This window comes from Myzus persicae, unplaced genomic scaffold, assembly GCF_001856785.1.
Source record: "Myzus persicae strain clone G006 unplaced genomic scaffold, MPER_G0061.0, whole genome shotgun sequence".
Lineage (NCBI taxonomy): Eukaryota > Metazoa > Arthropoda > Insecta > Hemiptera > Aphididae > Myzus > Myzus persicae.
The window spans coordinates 314,091-330,728 of NW_019100947.1; the positions used below are offsets into that span (position 1 = coordinate 314,091).

The 16,638-nt window shown below is 34.2% G+C and overlaps 1 protein-coding gene across 1 annotated transcript in view; it reads left to right on the plus strand.

Annotated features, from left to right (window-relative positions):
* The first annotated feature begins 210 nt into the window (after positions 1-210).
* Positions 211-16,638, plus strand: part of LOC111026969 (protein tramtrack, alpha isoform-like) — a 36,549-nt gene continuing 20,121 nt past the window's right edge. The window contains exon 1 of the mRNA XM_022305162.1: positions 211-544. The gene's annotated coding sequence lies outside the window, so the exon portion shown is untranslated. The remainder of the gene's footprint in view (positions 545-16,638) is intronic.

The following is a 16,638-nucleotide window of genomic DNA, read 5'->3' on the forward strand; positions in this document are numbered from 1 at the left end:
CTCGGTAACAACCACTATCTTGTGGCAACCGTTGTGGTCGGATGATAAGTGATAACCGTAGCTCGTAATCGTATGACCGTAGGGCGCGTGGATGAACGGCCGGCAGATAGCAGTCCGGTCGACTGCCGCAACCACTTCCGTCGGTTTGAAACACAGACCCGCCACCAACTGTTGAAAGTTCATTTTCGCTACGCCGACAGACGTGCGCACTCGCTGCACGAATACCCATCATCCCGCCGGAGTCGCACACAGAATTGCTTCTTCATTTATTCTCCTTTTTTTCTATTTCACTCTATCTCTTTTCGTTTTGTTTCTTTGCCGTTGTATCGTCACTTAATTAATTTCGTATAACCACTGCAACAACTATAATCCACACTCCACTTAAATAAAACCTATAAATCTGTGTATCGCGACGACGTAAAAACAATATACTGCGGTTGACGGCGATCAATTACAAAGCACATCATCACCTACGGCTGTCGAAACAATTCACGGACGAGGAAATGGAATGCAAGTCAAAGTCCGGAGCGTCCCCTCACTTTTGGTAAGTTGAAAATTATTTTTGTTTTTCCAAACGGTAACCCTCCCCAGAGTACTTGTCTCTGATCGATTTGTACGTGCAACCGCAGAGCAAACGTATCGTAATATTACCTATGTTTTTAATAATGTGTTTGCATATTAATTGATTACTACCTATAAATTATAATTATTGATTGTCCGTTCCCGCTTTGCGTGAGTAGTGACTTGTTGACTGTCGTCGTTCAAATTGTTATCTCTATTTATCCGAAACGACATTGTATGATATATATATATATATATATATATATATATATATATATGTATATATAAATGTATTTTTTTACACATTCGAATAATTACGTACCAGTAAAATACGTGAACGGTGAACCCTGTACTGCCGATTTTATTATTATAAATTAGGTATAATATTTGATGACTGATATTATTTTATTCACCTATACTATCTGAGTGCTGTTTAATAATATTGTGGAGGGTATACGGTATAGGGTCATTGTTGTCATTTTAATTGGGTATAAAAATATATTTTTAAACGGGTACATGGATTTTGGATGGTTGATAACGACGTCCGCTCGTCGTCGGGGGGTTGGCGGAGAGTCGAACGGGGTTTCGATGGTTATTTTTAGCGGAAGTGTGCGTTTCCTCCGGGTGATTAACCCCCGGTTTCGATAAGACAAACGCCGCGCCATCGCACGCGCTTGTCGTGACATGCGCGTGTGTGACCGACCTGTGCGCGACCACCAGGACACTTGCAGCGGCGGAGGGGTCCACCGCTCAGGAGCAGTCCTGTTCTCTGGTCGGTTGTGCCGGCGCGTGTTGCCCTTGACACAAACTCGATCCGCGGCGGCCACCGCCGCGGAAGATGGGTAGGTAGGTAGGTGGTAGGCTCTATAGGTAGGTACACACTCGCATCGTCCATCCCGTCCGGTACGTTGACCGGACCGGACGCCGGTCGTACGTGTAAACGCACCCGCAGCCGCCGCCGCTGCTGTTGCTGCACGTGTCGACAGAACTTATCGGGCGGCACACAACACCGACCGGGCGCCGTCGCTCTACCCCGTCGGTAAAAATGTATTTATAAATACTGCCGACGATTGCCAAAAGGCCAAGGGAACGAAACGTATATAATATAATATAATATATTACAACAATATTTTTATGTTTTCGAAATTCACTCTCTACTTCATCTCTACATGCGTCTTTCTTTCTCGATTCGCGCGCGTCCTTCGTCGTCGTTTAATATTATTAGTTTTGTACGGCTGAAGACCAACACACCTCGGCACATTAGCGGCGGTCGTTAGCTCGCATTTCTCCTCCTTGCTTGTGCTGTTTTTGTGATCGTCGCGCTAACGACCACGTCTCGGTTCACGTATACTTGTGCGTGGACGACGTGTGCATATTTGGATTAATTAATAATACTATTCTTACCGCGTTTATTGTTTTGTGGCTTCGACACAACCCTGAAACCTCCCCCCCCCCCACCCCACCCGGAGGACACAAGTACGTCGTCGGAATGTGTCGTCGTCGCGGTTAACGACGCCGCAGCCCTTCAACGTGTGTACATAATAATAATTAATAGGTACATCACTTAACGAATTCTTTTGTATATTAAGTTGACAACACTTAAAAAAATATTAACGTTCACACTAACTATTAGAGACTAATATTATAATACAATATAAGTTACTATACCCTTAGCGGTTCCACGACGCCTGTATATTATTATTTATTAATGTTCGATAGTTAAATATTTATCAAACGGACTATGAAACGAACATTATTATTATGATTAACTTCCTATAAGCGGTTAGGGGAAAAACAATAGCAGACGCTCGTTAGCGAGAGGGGAGTCAGAGAGACCACAAGCCCAACACCGAATGTTATACACCATAATATTATGTAGTATGCAAAGTGTGTAACTACACTGCACGCTTTTTGTTGTTAATTTTGACAGTCCTTATACTCGCCATTTCGGGTTTTTTTTTCTCGTTTGATTATGGTGGTGAGGTAATCGAAAATTAATAGAACGACTCGGTACCGGGAATGATAAGCGGGCTGCGTGACTCATGGGGAGATAGAAAATAATATAATTCGTGCCGTGTCTCGAGTCCTCGGAACGGAATTTAAAATATCGTGTGTCTATACGACGCAGTGCACCGGACAGGAGATTACGGTCCGTCAAAATGTTTTGTCTCATACAATCAGAATGTATTGTTGACATCGCGGGGAAGTGTTCGTGTGCTCTGAAAAAATTCGTAAAAAACCTCTGTCGTGTGAGTCTTGCTAGCAGGTGGGGTGGTTAGTCTCTGGCGAAAACGCCGCGTGTCCTATTTTTTTTATCGCAGAAAACCTAACTAATATACGAAGATAACGACGACAACCGCCTGAACCCCGATGACGACACTCCACCAGCCACTTTAATATTATGTATCGTTAAATACTTGTGGGGCGTTGTTGTATAACCACATGTATATATTATTTTCGGCCGCAGTGTTCGCCCTGTATAATAATAATAATAATAATAATAGTGTAATTATTATGCGTCGACTGGATGACGACTATGGCGGCGGTGGTGGTGATGATGATATCGCCGCCGCCGCCGCCGCGTTAAACGCGTGTGAAGCACGTCGAACACGGCCAGCAACGGCACTACGGCAGGCTTATTAAATATACACTGCGCGCTTCGCTCGTTCGTTCCCCGATAGGGCAACTGGTCAAAGTGCACAACTATTATTATTGTTGAATATTACGCGGCCGCGCGCGCGCGCTTGTGTGTGTGCGCGCGCGTGGCGCGTGCAGCACAACCTCGCGCTATAATATTATTATGTATATAATAATAAGAATATTATAAAATATTATAGTCCGTGACTATAATATTTTTACTATCATGCACACAGCGCTATTATAGGGGAGAGGCCGGGGCGGCGTGTACAGTTCTACAGTTCGCCGCGTTGCCATATCGGCTTCGGTGACCGGACCACAGTGTAGAGCAGCAGCGGCTTGTTCACTATGATATTATTAAAGACGAGGACGAAAAAACAACGACGCTCGCCCGGAGGAGACGTGTGCCCCGAGCCGTCTGTAGTGGTAACCCTTCGACAGCGACGACAAACGTTGTTGTTGTAATATTGTTGTACTACGGTTTCCGTTTCCAATCGGCCGGCCGCCGCTTTTCTAGGGAAGCTGCGACGATCGTTGTAACCGCGAGCGACGGTAAATACGTTTTACGATCGTCGTAATAACTCCGAACGCCGCCGGGGATACACGCTAGTATAGTAGTGTAATCGTTCGGTGAAACGTAGTCGCGATAAACGCGATTTAATTGCACATACGTCGTATGTTTTTCTTTATTTTGTTCTATTCCCAACCAATCATAATATTATTATATTATATAGTACAGTATTGTAGTTTTTAATAAAAGCTTTTCGAAATTCGACATTTACGTAGCACGTTTTTTAACATCACCACGTTGCGTGCCGTACAGCTTGGTGATATTACTGATATTCAAACGGTGCAGGCTGAAATTGAAATGCATAACTTCTTATCTCCCTATAGTATCTAGATCTGTTACTTACATGTGTTCGAAAACCTCTGCGTTGTGATAAATAACAAGACCAATTTATTAAATTTACTATGTTACTCCTTTATCATCAAATATGATTATAGGAACACGTATTTTAATTAACTAACTATATTGCAACAATTTAGTGTTCAAAAAATATGCACTTGAGTGTATCTAGTAATTCCATTTGTAGTAAAATATTCAAATCAAAAATTATCTTACCAGTAATCTAAGTCATTATGTATGTATAGTTTAATATTATTTTTATTATATTTATTTACAATTTCGATAATAATCTTTATCTATTAAGTTTATGATTTACTATTTTATTATTCGTTGATAATTTGGAACCATATTCATTTTCATACAAATATATTTTATGATCTTTCATTAGTTCAATATGTATTTATACTTATCTTTATCTCTATATTTATCTTTATCTCTGTATGTATATTTTATATTGCCTAAACGTTTAAACTATTATATCTGATAAAAGTGTAATATTTTATAACATGTCCAAACTGATAATAATATAAATAAAGGTCGGTGTATAAGAATATGATCATGTTCAGTTTTTAAATTACAATAACATTTATACTTATAATATCTCTACAACCCGAGGAAAAACTATGTCTATAGATGATTAGGTACAATTTTAGACGTATGACTAAACTATGTATTTTAAAAATATTTAATCTCTATTAAATTTTGTGTTTTAACAATAATATACTGAATTCCTATTGATTAAAAAAATAAAAATAAAGAACCTTTAAATTAATTTATATCAAACTAAATACCTAAATGTTAATTTTTATAACTTTTAGATTTTAAATTATGTTACGTAGTCATTTCTTATTAAAATTAACTGGTTCTATTTACACTAGAAAAATTTAATTGTCCATTGTTAGATAGTAAAGATACCAATAACAAATAATTGTATTTAGGTATTATATCCATACTTTTCAAATAGAAAAACATAGTTAAATTTTATCAACATAACCTATTTTATGGATATTAACTATCCAGGTTATTGAACTTCATCAAAATAGAATTTAAAAACAATTTAATGAAGTATGTTATATATGTATATACGCGGTGATCCATTTAAGATCCTACCTACACTTATTATTTAGAAGTTTTAACTTTTTGAAAATGTAAAAGCTTCTTTTTATATAATTTAATTTTTATTCATATCCAAGTAAGAACTCAGAAATACTCTGATTAGGAATATAAATCAAAATCTTTTTATCATTCAAAAAAGTTATAACTTTTCAAATTAATGAGAGTTGACAACTTGAATGGATAACTAGTATAGTATAGTATGATATAATTTTTGAATTATACTTGAATATTATTGAAATTAATGTATTATAATTAAAGACATAACTGAACCTACTAAAATAAAAATCGGCTATAATTATGTAAATACTAGTTACTACTAATTGCTAAATATGCGAGTTACCGTCCAATATTTTATTGTTTTGTAATCAAACTATAGTAATTTCCTGATTAATTTGTATGATTTTTTTAAATTTGTTTTATCAATAAACTCATCAGTCATCATACTTATTCTTTTTTCTTGTACATGTACATCTCATTCGTTTCTCGATTAACACGGTTTATAACCGTTAAGATTTTATTTTTTTTCTATCCACTACTACTGTTAATTATTATTCGAATTTTGGCTTTTGTCCAAACGAATTAAATCACTAACTCTCTAATTTGAATACATGTAATTGCGTCTAAAAAAACCCCCGGCGAGAATGATGGGAACCGTGTGTAACGTGGGAACAGGTTTCCAGGCACCTGTTTGTGCCGGACAAGGGTGGTTGTTCATGGGGTTAAAGACCCCTCTTTTGAATAATATACACATATATTTATAAATATTATTATAATGGGGGGCGCTGGCCCTTAACCGGCATATTGTTCCATGTCGGCGGAATCATCCCGCGTTTCATTGTTTATAGGGTCATTTTACACCTGTTGTTTTCTCGTTTATTTGTGCCCTAAAAATCTTCCTGGTTTTTTTTTAAAAAAAACTGTTCATGCACAAAGGCTGACCCTGGGCAGGAAACGACGATTGGGGTGAATATTTTGTATATGTAAATCGCTATGCCTAAACATTTTAATTTAACGCTCGAGAACCCACAGTCACTACGAATTCAAATTTACGAAATTACAGAATTAAAATAATTGTAATATATATTCGGTTGGCTTTTATCGTTATATTAGGTATGTCGTTTATATTTCCTCCAAATCATATTGCTATACTGCTTATAATTCGTATAATAAACTATATTTATAGGTTAACGTTGCCTTTAACAGTACACTTGTATAATGTGTTTCATTTAAATCTCATAAATTAGTTATAAATGTTTTCTGCCATTGCGTATATAATATTATACTATTCTTTATAAATTATTTTTTTGTTCGCACTATCCTTACCAAAACGACAGAAAATTTGCATTTCAATCGGTTGTTTTGATAATTAACAGAAATATTCGTTTCTGAAACGTCGTAGGCGTATACACTATACCTACAGTAGGTATACACTATACCTATACGAGAATAATTTTCGTGTTTTTTTCTCGTGTATGTTTCTCAACGATTTTTTGTGGTGTTTTCTTTTTTTTATTATTATTATTTTTTATTTTTCTACCTCATCGCTGCAACACAACACAACACCACACACTGGCGCACACCGGCATTATAGGTTTTGAGGGGAAAGTAGGTTTTACGGTGACGACCATATGCAGGTTGTTTTGTATATGTATATCTCTGTGTGTGAGTGTGTGTGTGAAGTTCACGGTGAAGTGATGCTCGCTCAACAGGTACACACGCACACACACTCTGTCGTCAGTATATATATATATATATATATACACGTCACACATACACTAGCGCGCCACGCTCGTATACGGCACACACATACATACAAACCCATACATTCACTCACTCACACACACATAAATATACGCACGCACGCAGAGGCACTTGTAATTACTGGCCGCACCGAACCAACAACGGCGAAGGGTGAATGCCCTGATACGAACCAACCCCGTTTCCAATGCATGGGTCATTCACCCTATAAATAATATAAAGTTATTCTTTCTTTCTTTCTTTCTTTCTTTTTTTTTTCTAAACGCCTCGTGTATTGGATGGGACTATGGGAGATACCATACGGGGATAGCCCACATGCCAAACCACACAATACCACTTGCTGCTTGTCGCGTTCATAATATTATAATATGTTGTTACTGAATTATTTTTTTGTTATGGGTGATCGTATATTATAAACAAAACATTATCGTTTTTCATTTGTTTTATTCTCTAAAAAGCCATAGGTCGTCTTGAAGAAACTTTCATGAGTATTATTAATCGTACTCTCGTAGTTTCATATGTATATTATAAAGTACCTAACCATAAATTTGTATTTTATTTTAAATTGAAAATACTAGGAACCTATATGACTATATAGCAAAAATTATAAATCATGTTTTTTTTTTTGAACAATAGGTACGCTCATTTTACTGGGTAGTAACTTATTTGTAACTTGCATTTTTAAGTTATGTTAGTACAATTTTTTGAATAAAACAAGTATGTCGGCTAACAAATTATTATAATTTCACTTTCAAATGAAAAAAAAACACTTAGAAAATTCAAAATAGTTACATTTATAGCATATATATTACACCTATACAAATGTTACTCTGAGTTGTTTCTAACGAACATACGTCTATCTACCTATGTATAAACGATGCATTTATACACACATCTAAAATAGTAAAAACACGAACCACTATTGCACGCGCTAGAATTTTTTTCTCTCCACCTGTTACGTGTGTTATTCATTAGTCACGTACGTGCTATTTTACATAATAGGCAATTTTTTTCTACTTGTATGTAAGATGGTAGTACCTCTTTAAAAGTTTTAAGTACACCTTGCGTATAGTTGAAATAAACAAAATATACAATTCTATCGTACATAGTTAAAAAAACTTAATGGGAAGTTTTTGTCATCTGTATATACGTAATGTTTCAAGCGTTATTCACATTTCAAAAAGCGTACAATGAGATTTAATTGATGTGAATTGCCTAGTGAAAGCTTACTCGAAGGAGTTTTTTCAGTTGTAATATTGTGAGGGCAAACTTAGGAAGCCCGCGTCCGTGTATATAATAATCACGACGATGCTCATATACGGGTAGGAGAATATTGTTTCATTTTTAGTGCCAAACGCCCACTCCCCCCTATAGTGTGCGAGAGGCCACTACATTTTGTTAAGGGGCACCACACCCTTCTGTGCGCTATAATTGCATTCGTTGTTAAAATAATATGCTGGTGTGCGCATGCATTTAACCATCTTCCTCTATGTGTGCCCCGCGGGTTGGCATCCCGCCACATTTTGTTTTTAAGTTGGGAAAACATTATCATTTCCCCTTGCTCGCAATAATGCGTCCATGTTAGTAGTTAAGTAGGTGTTATAATAATAATAAACTGAACGGAAGAAAGAACATAGTATAATGAAAATAATATAAATATTCCGTGGTTTTATACAGATTTACAGTTATCTCTAAACATTTATCACACAACTGAAATTACTCAACCGTCATATCACAGTGTTTGTGCTCATAATCCGGGTCTTCGACCCCGAAAGTCACAAATCACGCCAGTGGTAGCACTGAAACATAGCTAGTGTGCCCCCTTCACGTCGTGAGAACGAGCGAGAGAAAAAACAGCAGTGGAAAACTAGCAGTACTCATTATACAGTATGGTACAAAACATCTACCGTTTGTCATTGTTATTATTTTTTTGAAAAAAGGGTAGATATTTTTTAATTTTTGTACGCATAACATACGTGAATACATATGCATTAGTGGAAAGATTTGATTAAATAAATCAACAGAAATACAACCATCATTACCTCTCACGTTTCGGCTGCGCTGCCCGGGTCAACGTCCTCATTCCACTAAACACATAACACACATATCCGTATGACGGAGGCGTACAGTTTCTAAAATATTTTAAAACGAAAATTCTAAACTGTTCATTCGTTTTTGGAATTGCCGTATCACTTTAAGGGAAACTTCGTCCAACGCATTTTATTGCACTAAATGACATCTGTATTAAATACACTGTATATTGCATAAACATATATTTTTATTGAATGTGTTTCATTTTCATTTTCCTAGAAGCGTATAGCAGTGTTTGGTGTGTATTTATTACATGTTGTTTTACATAAAAATCTCAGATTTAAATTATATAATTTCAATTGGGTTAGGTTCTAAAATTATTTACCCAGCCGATTTCTAATTATATTAGTTTCTTATGAAGTTTATTTAATGGGTAAAGTTATAGGTATATTATATATACAGTAGTCTTAAAGTACCTAAGAAATGCTTAATTGAGCTGCTAATAGTTAAAAAAAATATGAGGGTGGTTTTATTAATACCCGGAGGCTGGAGTTTATTCATCCCTATTCCCTACATACTTGATAGGGGTCGTTTAAAAACTAAAAATACTCTTTATGACAACCGTCGACCACTATTGCTGTACATTTTATTGAATACCTTTGAATTTATAGAACGTTTTGAACCACTATTGTATAGAATTCAATGGTGTCGGCAGTTTTTTTAATGACGATGGTTTTTACTGCGTGTGCTTCAATATTCAATTGTGTACTGATATATTATATTAACTTCTAGTTTTTGTGATTAAATACTTATTATACCTGGTAAATGAATTCTATAAAAACCGTCTATGTATGGAATATTTCATTTTTGAAATATTTTATATTTCCCTTAAGTTAGGTTTAAAACTGTATTTACTTTTCCCTGTGTACAAATATTTTATCATGATAATTTTTTTTCACCCTAAACGAACAACATAGTATTGAATATATTTATTTTTTCATTTAAATTTGATTTCTTACATTGAATTAATTTAATCAGTGTTTTTTTTTGAATTTTTAATCGTATTCTTGGGTATTAAATATCAGTAACTAGAGATTTATGTGATAATATTAAATTACAGGGCAATGTATTTTTTTTCCACAAGTGTTGAATCGTTAAGTCATAAACATTACTTTTGGATACACGCCCTATGATGAAAATCCGGATCGTTGACTATTAGATACCCCTATTACAAAATGTTATCATTAAAATCGTTATTGAATTAAATATAATATAATAGTTAAGTAAATACAGCGGATTAGAGTCTTGACGAACGCATGAACTGATAATAATGAATATGATGTAGGTAATAGCATAAAAAAAATTAATAACTGATACGATACAAATCAATGACGCGTATGGAAAAAAACGAATGCCTACTAATAATTTTCGGTAGGTGTATAGAGGACTGCGTTCTTGTCGAACGGTTTGTGACACGATGAAAACACCCTGTATATAAAGCTGAATAGGGCGGTGTGGTGACCTTGATTCGTACGCTGGCCGATCTGTTACGCATTGTTGCCAGCGCGTCCCCCACCCCATGCGTACGGGCGCGCGCGTGTGAGTTTCGTGTGTGTTCAACGTGCAAGTATATGTTTGTGCGTGTGTGTGTGTAAATGCGCGCCGCGCCCGCGCCGCCGCCGCCCACCCGCGCGCTCGGCCAGGGGTGGTGGTAGTGGTGGTGCCGTGCTGTTGGCTGTGCATCGGGTACCGACGATGGTGCGGCGCGGGTGAAGGGGTCGGAGTTAAGGACGCGTTGCGCGTACATCGCGCGCGGTCCGCTACGGGAAGGCCGAACTCGGTTCCACGTGTCGCCACCAGCGCTCTCTCACTCGGTGTCGTTCCGTCTCCTTCGCTCCCGCCCGCCCACCCACTCGTCCGCACGCCGATACCACCGTTGCAGCCCGTGTAATAACCCGCCCCACCCCGCGCTACCACACCCGTCCTCCGTCCGCCTCGTCGTCGTAAGTAGTCGGCGTCCGACCACAGCGTGACCTCAAAACTATTTAGGATATTTTCGGTGAGAGAAGAAGAAGAGCGGAGAGATAATAAAAAAGGGTTTGAACGTATTTTCGTATTTGCATAATCGTGTGCCGGTCTGTTGTACATGCCATGAGTACAAAATCTTTCGAGAAGTGGTTTTATTTTTTGGTTCTCTCCCCGTTTTCTCTGCGTGATGAAATCGTGGTCGTACCTGAAGCACACGGTGCACTTAGGAATGACTTTAAAAAACGAAATGTAGATATTCTGCACCATACGGAAGATAAACGTATAATATATTAATATTATTATAATGTAAAGGCGCGCTGTATTATGTGCGCGCGTTTACAAATGTCCGTACCGCGTGAAGGCCAGAGAGCTTGAAAGTTGTGAATAGGTTGCGGTAGAGAGGGGTGGGGTACGTGCGTGAGTGTGGGAGCGAGAGCGGGGCGCGCGCGTGTGTGAGTGTGTGAACGCTGTCGTCCGCGCGTTACGATGCACCCACTTGTTGGCCTCGCGGCGCGCACACTGTTGCCGCGGCGGCGCGGCGCGTCGGTGGGTTTACTGTGTGCGGCTCATCTTGGCGTATGTTGCAAGGCGGATTTTTTTCCACCCTGTTGCAATACGTGAGACCCCACCCACCACGTAGCGACGACGGCCATGTAGCAAAGAAAACAACCTCGCCGCCGCCGCCGCCACCGCTTCTGCGCGCAATTCGCCTATATAGTGTATGCGAAGTTTTCATTTTGTGTTTTTCCCCGTACACACGAGCCACGTGCCGCCTTCGCCGGGACAGGCACATATTATAACAATAATAATAATAATATTATCGTGATCCGCTGCGTACTGGCGCGCGACCTTGGACGTCGTGTTTTGCTTTGCCTTCATGATCACCCCGACGACGGTTTTCATCACGTTTCTTCTGTGTATATTATTTCATATGCCTCGCCCAGTTGACGTTATTGTGAAAATGACACATTGCCTCATTTATACTTATATGTTTGTGTTTTTCTGGGTGTTGTGCGTTTTTTTCACCCGGTAGTCTTAATTTTTTTACGCATTTTAACTCTAAAAAAAAACATACAATGTAACATATAGGTAGTATAATCCTATTTTCGATAGACGTATGAACACGCCTCGAATTATTCCGGCAAACCGTATATTGCAACAATACATTTCGCTCTAAAATTGCATATTACCATTTCACTGCGTACGCAGGTTATGCGGAATGTTGTACGTATTATACTGATAAGCCTCAAAAAATTTACTTTGTATACATAGTCTCTGAGACTGATTACAAATTGTTGAGTTGAGAATTCTAATATGAAAATATATTCTGTATAAGGCACGTTAAAACCATTACTTGAAAATTAAAATTAAAAGTTTTTAAATGTTGCCTTTGTGTATACCAGCTAAAATTTGTTGTTTTAAAAACAATCAACTTTTGATGATTTTTAGAGATTTTCATATACAAATTAATATAAAATTTAATAATTCACGTGGTCTTCAGAGATTATAAACCATAGTGTCAAAGAATAATTTTTCTGTAAGTGTTTCATATTTTAGACTTCTATAAGACACACGTATAGTAACATTTTCATTTATCTATTATACAATACTACATATTGACATTTTTTATCCTGACAAGTTGACCATTATTTATGTTAACATATTTGATTTAAACTTATTTGGTATATCATTATGCCTATTATTAATTTTTCGAGTTCAAATCCATTTGAATTACTTAGTTTACCTATGTATATTATGATAATACATCAATATACATAGTTAAATACTTTTTTATAATTTTGCTTCTAAATCATAGTTTAAATCATATATTGACACACATTATATTATTATTAATTCTTATGTATCTACCTATACTATTCCTTCGCTAGTTAGTATTTAATTCAATCGTAAATTATACATAAAGATTGATTCTATGTTTCTCTAAATGATTTCTAGGGTAGGTAACTAAATTAAAACATGTCACAATTTATTTTTGTGTTATAATTTTACAATATTAGTTTAATTCCTCTAGTTTATTTACCTATAACGGAAAAACGTATATTTATTTATTTAAGAAAAGTGGTAGATACCAAATTTGAAAATCTGTTCAATACAATATAATCTTTTAATTAGTTTTTTTTAAATAACTATGTAATATACGTACTAAAATAAAATAACGTATCTCAAGATTATTAGATTTAGATTATTTTAGATATTTCAGATTGGTGGCGATGATATATTTTTATTTTAACTAAAATGTTTTTGAAAATTATATAAGTTTTAAATATTTTGTTGTGAATCAATTAAGAGGTAACATTTTTATTATGATAATTTTAAAATTGTATAGGTTAAATTTAATCATAGTTTTAATTATTACCTTCTTGAATTGTAATGTTACTTTTGATCACTGCTGTATACTATCAAAAGAAAACAATGTTTTAATGTATCACTTGATGTGTATATCTCAATAATGATTTGGTTTGTTTAAATACCTCAATTATTAACTCATTTTGGTATATAAACAATTATTAATAAATAGCTTATTTATTTTAGACCTTTTCTTAGAATATGATTAAAATTCTCCCTTTGCACGATTACATTAACTGTATATTCGTAATTTGTCTCCACAATTAAGAAAGTATAGAAGGCCATTTATACCATTTAAGGCATTATAAAGACGTTTAACTAACAGCTTGGTAACCATTTTCAAAAAAAAGGAAACTTCCAACTTGTACTTGTAACTGTAAACTACTGTACTTGAGCTAACAACTGTAGATTTCTTGATTTAATATGACAAAGAAAAATGGATGAATTATTTTATTTATGATATAATAATTATATATATACCAAACACTTTACACCCATTTAAATATTTTCATATAGAAAGCGCAATTAATAAAACAAATTGTAATATATTATCACAATAATTATTGTGTGTACATTTTCAATCGGTAGGTAACCTACCATAGGCTATAGTACTAGTTATAGTAATAGTAATAATATATAGTTTATTTAGTATATTTTACTTACGAATTTTCTTATGTTACGTAATATTTTTTTTGTTTTTATTGAACATTTAAACACCGTATTTTATAGATGTTTGGACTAGTTAATTCTCTTAATTTCAATTAACAAGCTAAGGTTATAATATAATTTAAATATGGTTCAAATTGAAGTTATTATTTTTTTGAAATTCATTAATTATTTTAAACCAATAAACCCCAGTTTCATGTATTATACTAAAATGTAAAATAACTACAGAGGTATATCGGGTGGTTATATGTTGTAGTATAGTGATGTTTTCAGCTAACTCTAAATTTTTCTGCCGGATTACGTTGCATTGAATCTGAACTATTTTGATTAGTTAGTATAGGTACCTAAATACATATTTATTAAAACATTTACAATTTTTAATTTAAAACACCCAAGCTTATTAAGAGTTTTTATTATTTATAGCAACATCTGTTATTGATTCCATATTTAGGTAAGTCAATTTTTTAAAGTTATATTGACTTAACTTTGGCTGCAATATTAAAATTAACTTAATATAATAAGAGCTATTTCAATTTTCAATTCACTGTCTTGTATTTTTTGTCGATTTATTAAAATAATTTTAAATTTGTTTTTAGTTATTCTTATTGAAACTACGCTAAGTAGTAGGTACTTAAATAGTATCAAATATTTTATTTTAATTCTAAGATTCCTCAAATTATTAAATCATTTTATAACTAACCATATTTCATAAAAATGTATTGTAAAATATTAGTTACTACCTATAGTCTACAAGTATACAGTGTGAGCCACTGTATTTTTCGTTTCCCTGTGTTAATCTTGTGTAAATCGTGATGCGTGTGTACATTTGTATAGAAATAAATCAATTTAAAATCTCCAAAATCTTGTTTGAATAAATAATATTACACGGACTTAACTTTATTCCAATGACTTCTTATGTAGGTTTTAGTGTTTTACTGGTAGTTTATATGTTATTAAGAATTTCCAATTTTTACGTTTTATCATATCATATTTCGATGATATTGAATCACAATTTTTTTTATAATGTGATTTTATAAATCCTAAAATCATTCTTTCGCACACTACTGCAGTGTAGTATATATTGTATAATATTAGACCTATTAATCGGCAAAGAACTCCTGTCACAATCAAATTTAATAATAATAATAGTGTAAGTACATTGGCTTACGTTAAAGATGATCAACAACTAATTAACTAGCTACACCCCTTTTTCTATAATCTGCAATCCACGTCCTGTTGTTTTACTGTATGATTCTAAGGCTTTTAGCTATATTGCAGAATGTTATTTTTGTTTTTGGCTTTGGAGATATATTCTGTGGGTCATTTGAAGTCATTAAAAAAATTATGTATGGTATTATATTGATAATACAAAATAATTTACTTTAGAGTTGTAAATTTTAAAATATAACTTTAGATATTTTCAAGAAAACGGTGATAATATAAATATAGGCTAGCCACTCGTTTTTAACAAAATCTTGACCATTTTTGGTAATTCAAAAATCTGGTCAAATTACCTTCATATTTAAGGATACCCCCACCCCAGTGCTCCAAACATCCATATATTACTTATTTTCTTATTTATTTTTATATCTACAATCTACTTACATTCGAATTGTTGTATTGTTACGCTTTGTTATCGTTATCACATTTTAATTCATTTTGATTTTGTTCTTCGTTTCATCCCGAAGTGTGATGAGTGATGCCTATTATAGTGGTTATATTATGTTTATGTGCATTTACTATTTAGGTCACACACGCTTGTTCTTTGCCCGAGCCTAAAGGGTCATTACCGGTACTCGTAATCGTTAGGCACATTCAATTGCAACTGGTTAAATAGTGAAACTTTCAACAGTTCTTCAGTTATATTTAAACTGTAAAAATGTATACAAAATATAATATTTATTGTTTGTAAATTACATATGGAACAAATTATGTGTTAGAAGACTCTGTTATAATTTTTTATTACATACGAAGAAACAAGCAATACCTTTTCAATTAATGAAGCTCTCTTAGTTATGAAACGTTAACTTAACTATTAGGTACTAACAACTTTATAGTGTTAATTTTTTTTATTTATGTTGTTTCTTAAAATGTATAAAAAATATTCCATATAATGAGACGCTAACTTATACCTATATATAGTAATGTTCTGTACATACGTGTAGTTATACAATATATAACTATTAAATGGCCCTTCAATGATTACAATTTCAAGTAAATATTTTAATCACAAATATTTGGTTTTGTTTGTTTTGCAAATATCTTTTGAAAGATATAATAAATATAATATTTCTTATGAATCATAATGATATCAATAATATATATTATGTACATACTTGTTTTACATAAATTATTTAAAATATAATGAGTGATAGTGTTGATTACTTTATTAAAAAAAATATGTCATAATTTATGATACCCAGGTATATATTTTTAAATTATCATTGATATTATACTTAATTATAGCCAATATTAAATAATAAATAGAAAAATATATATGTATATAAATGGTTATAATTATAATATTGCGTTTATGAAACACTGTTTATAGTAAATGTAGCTATTAA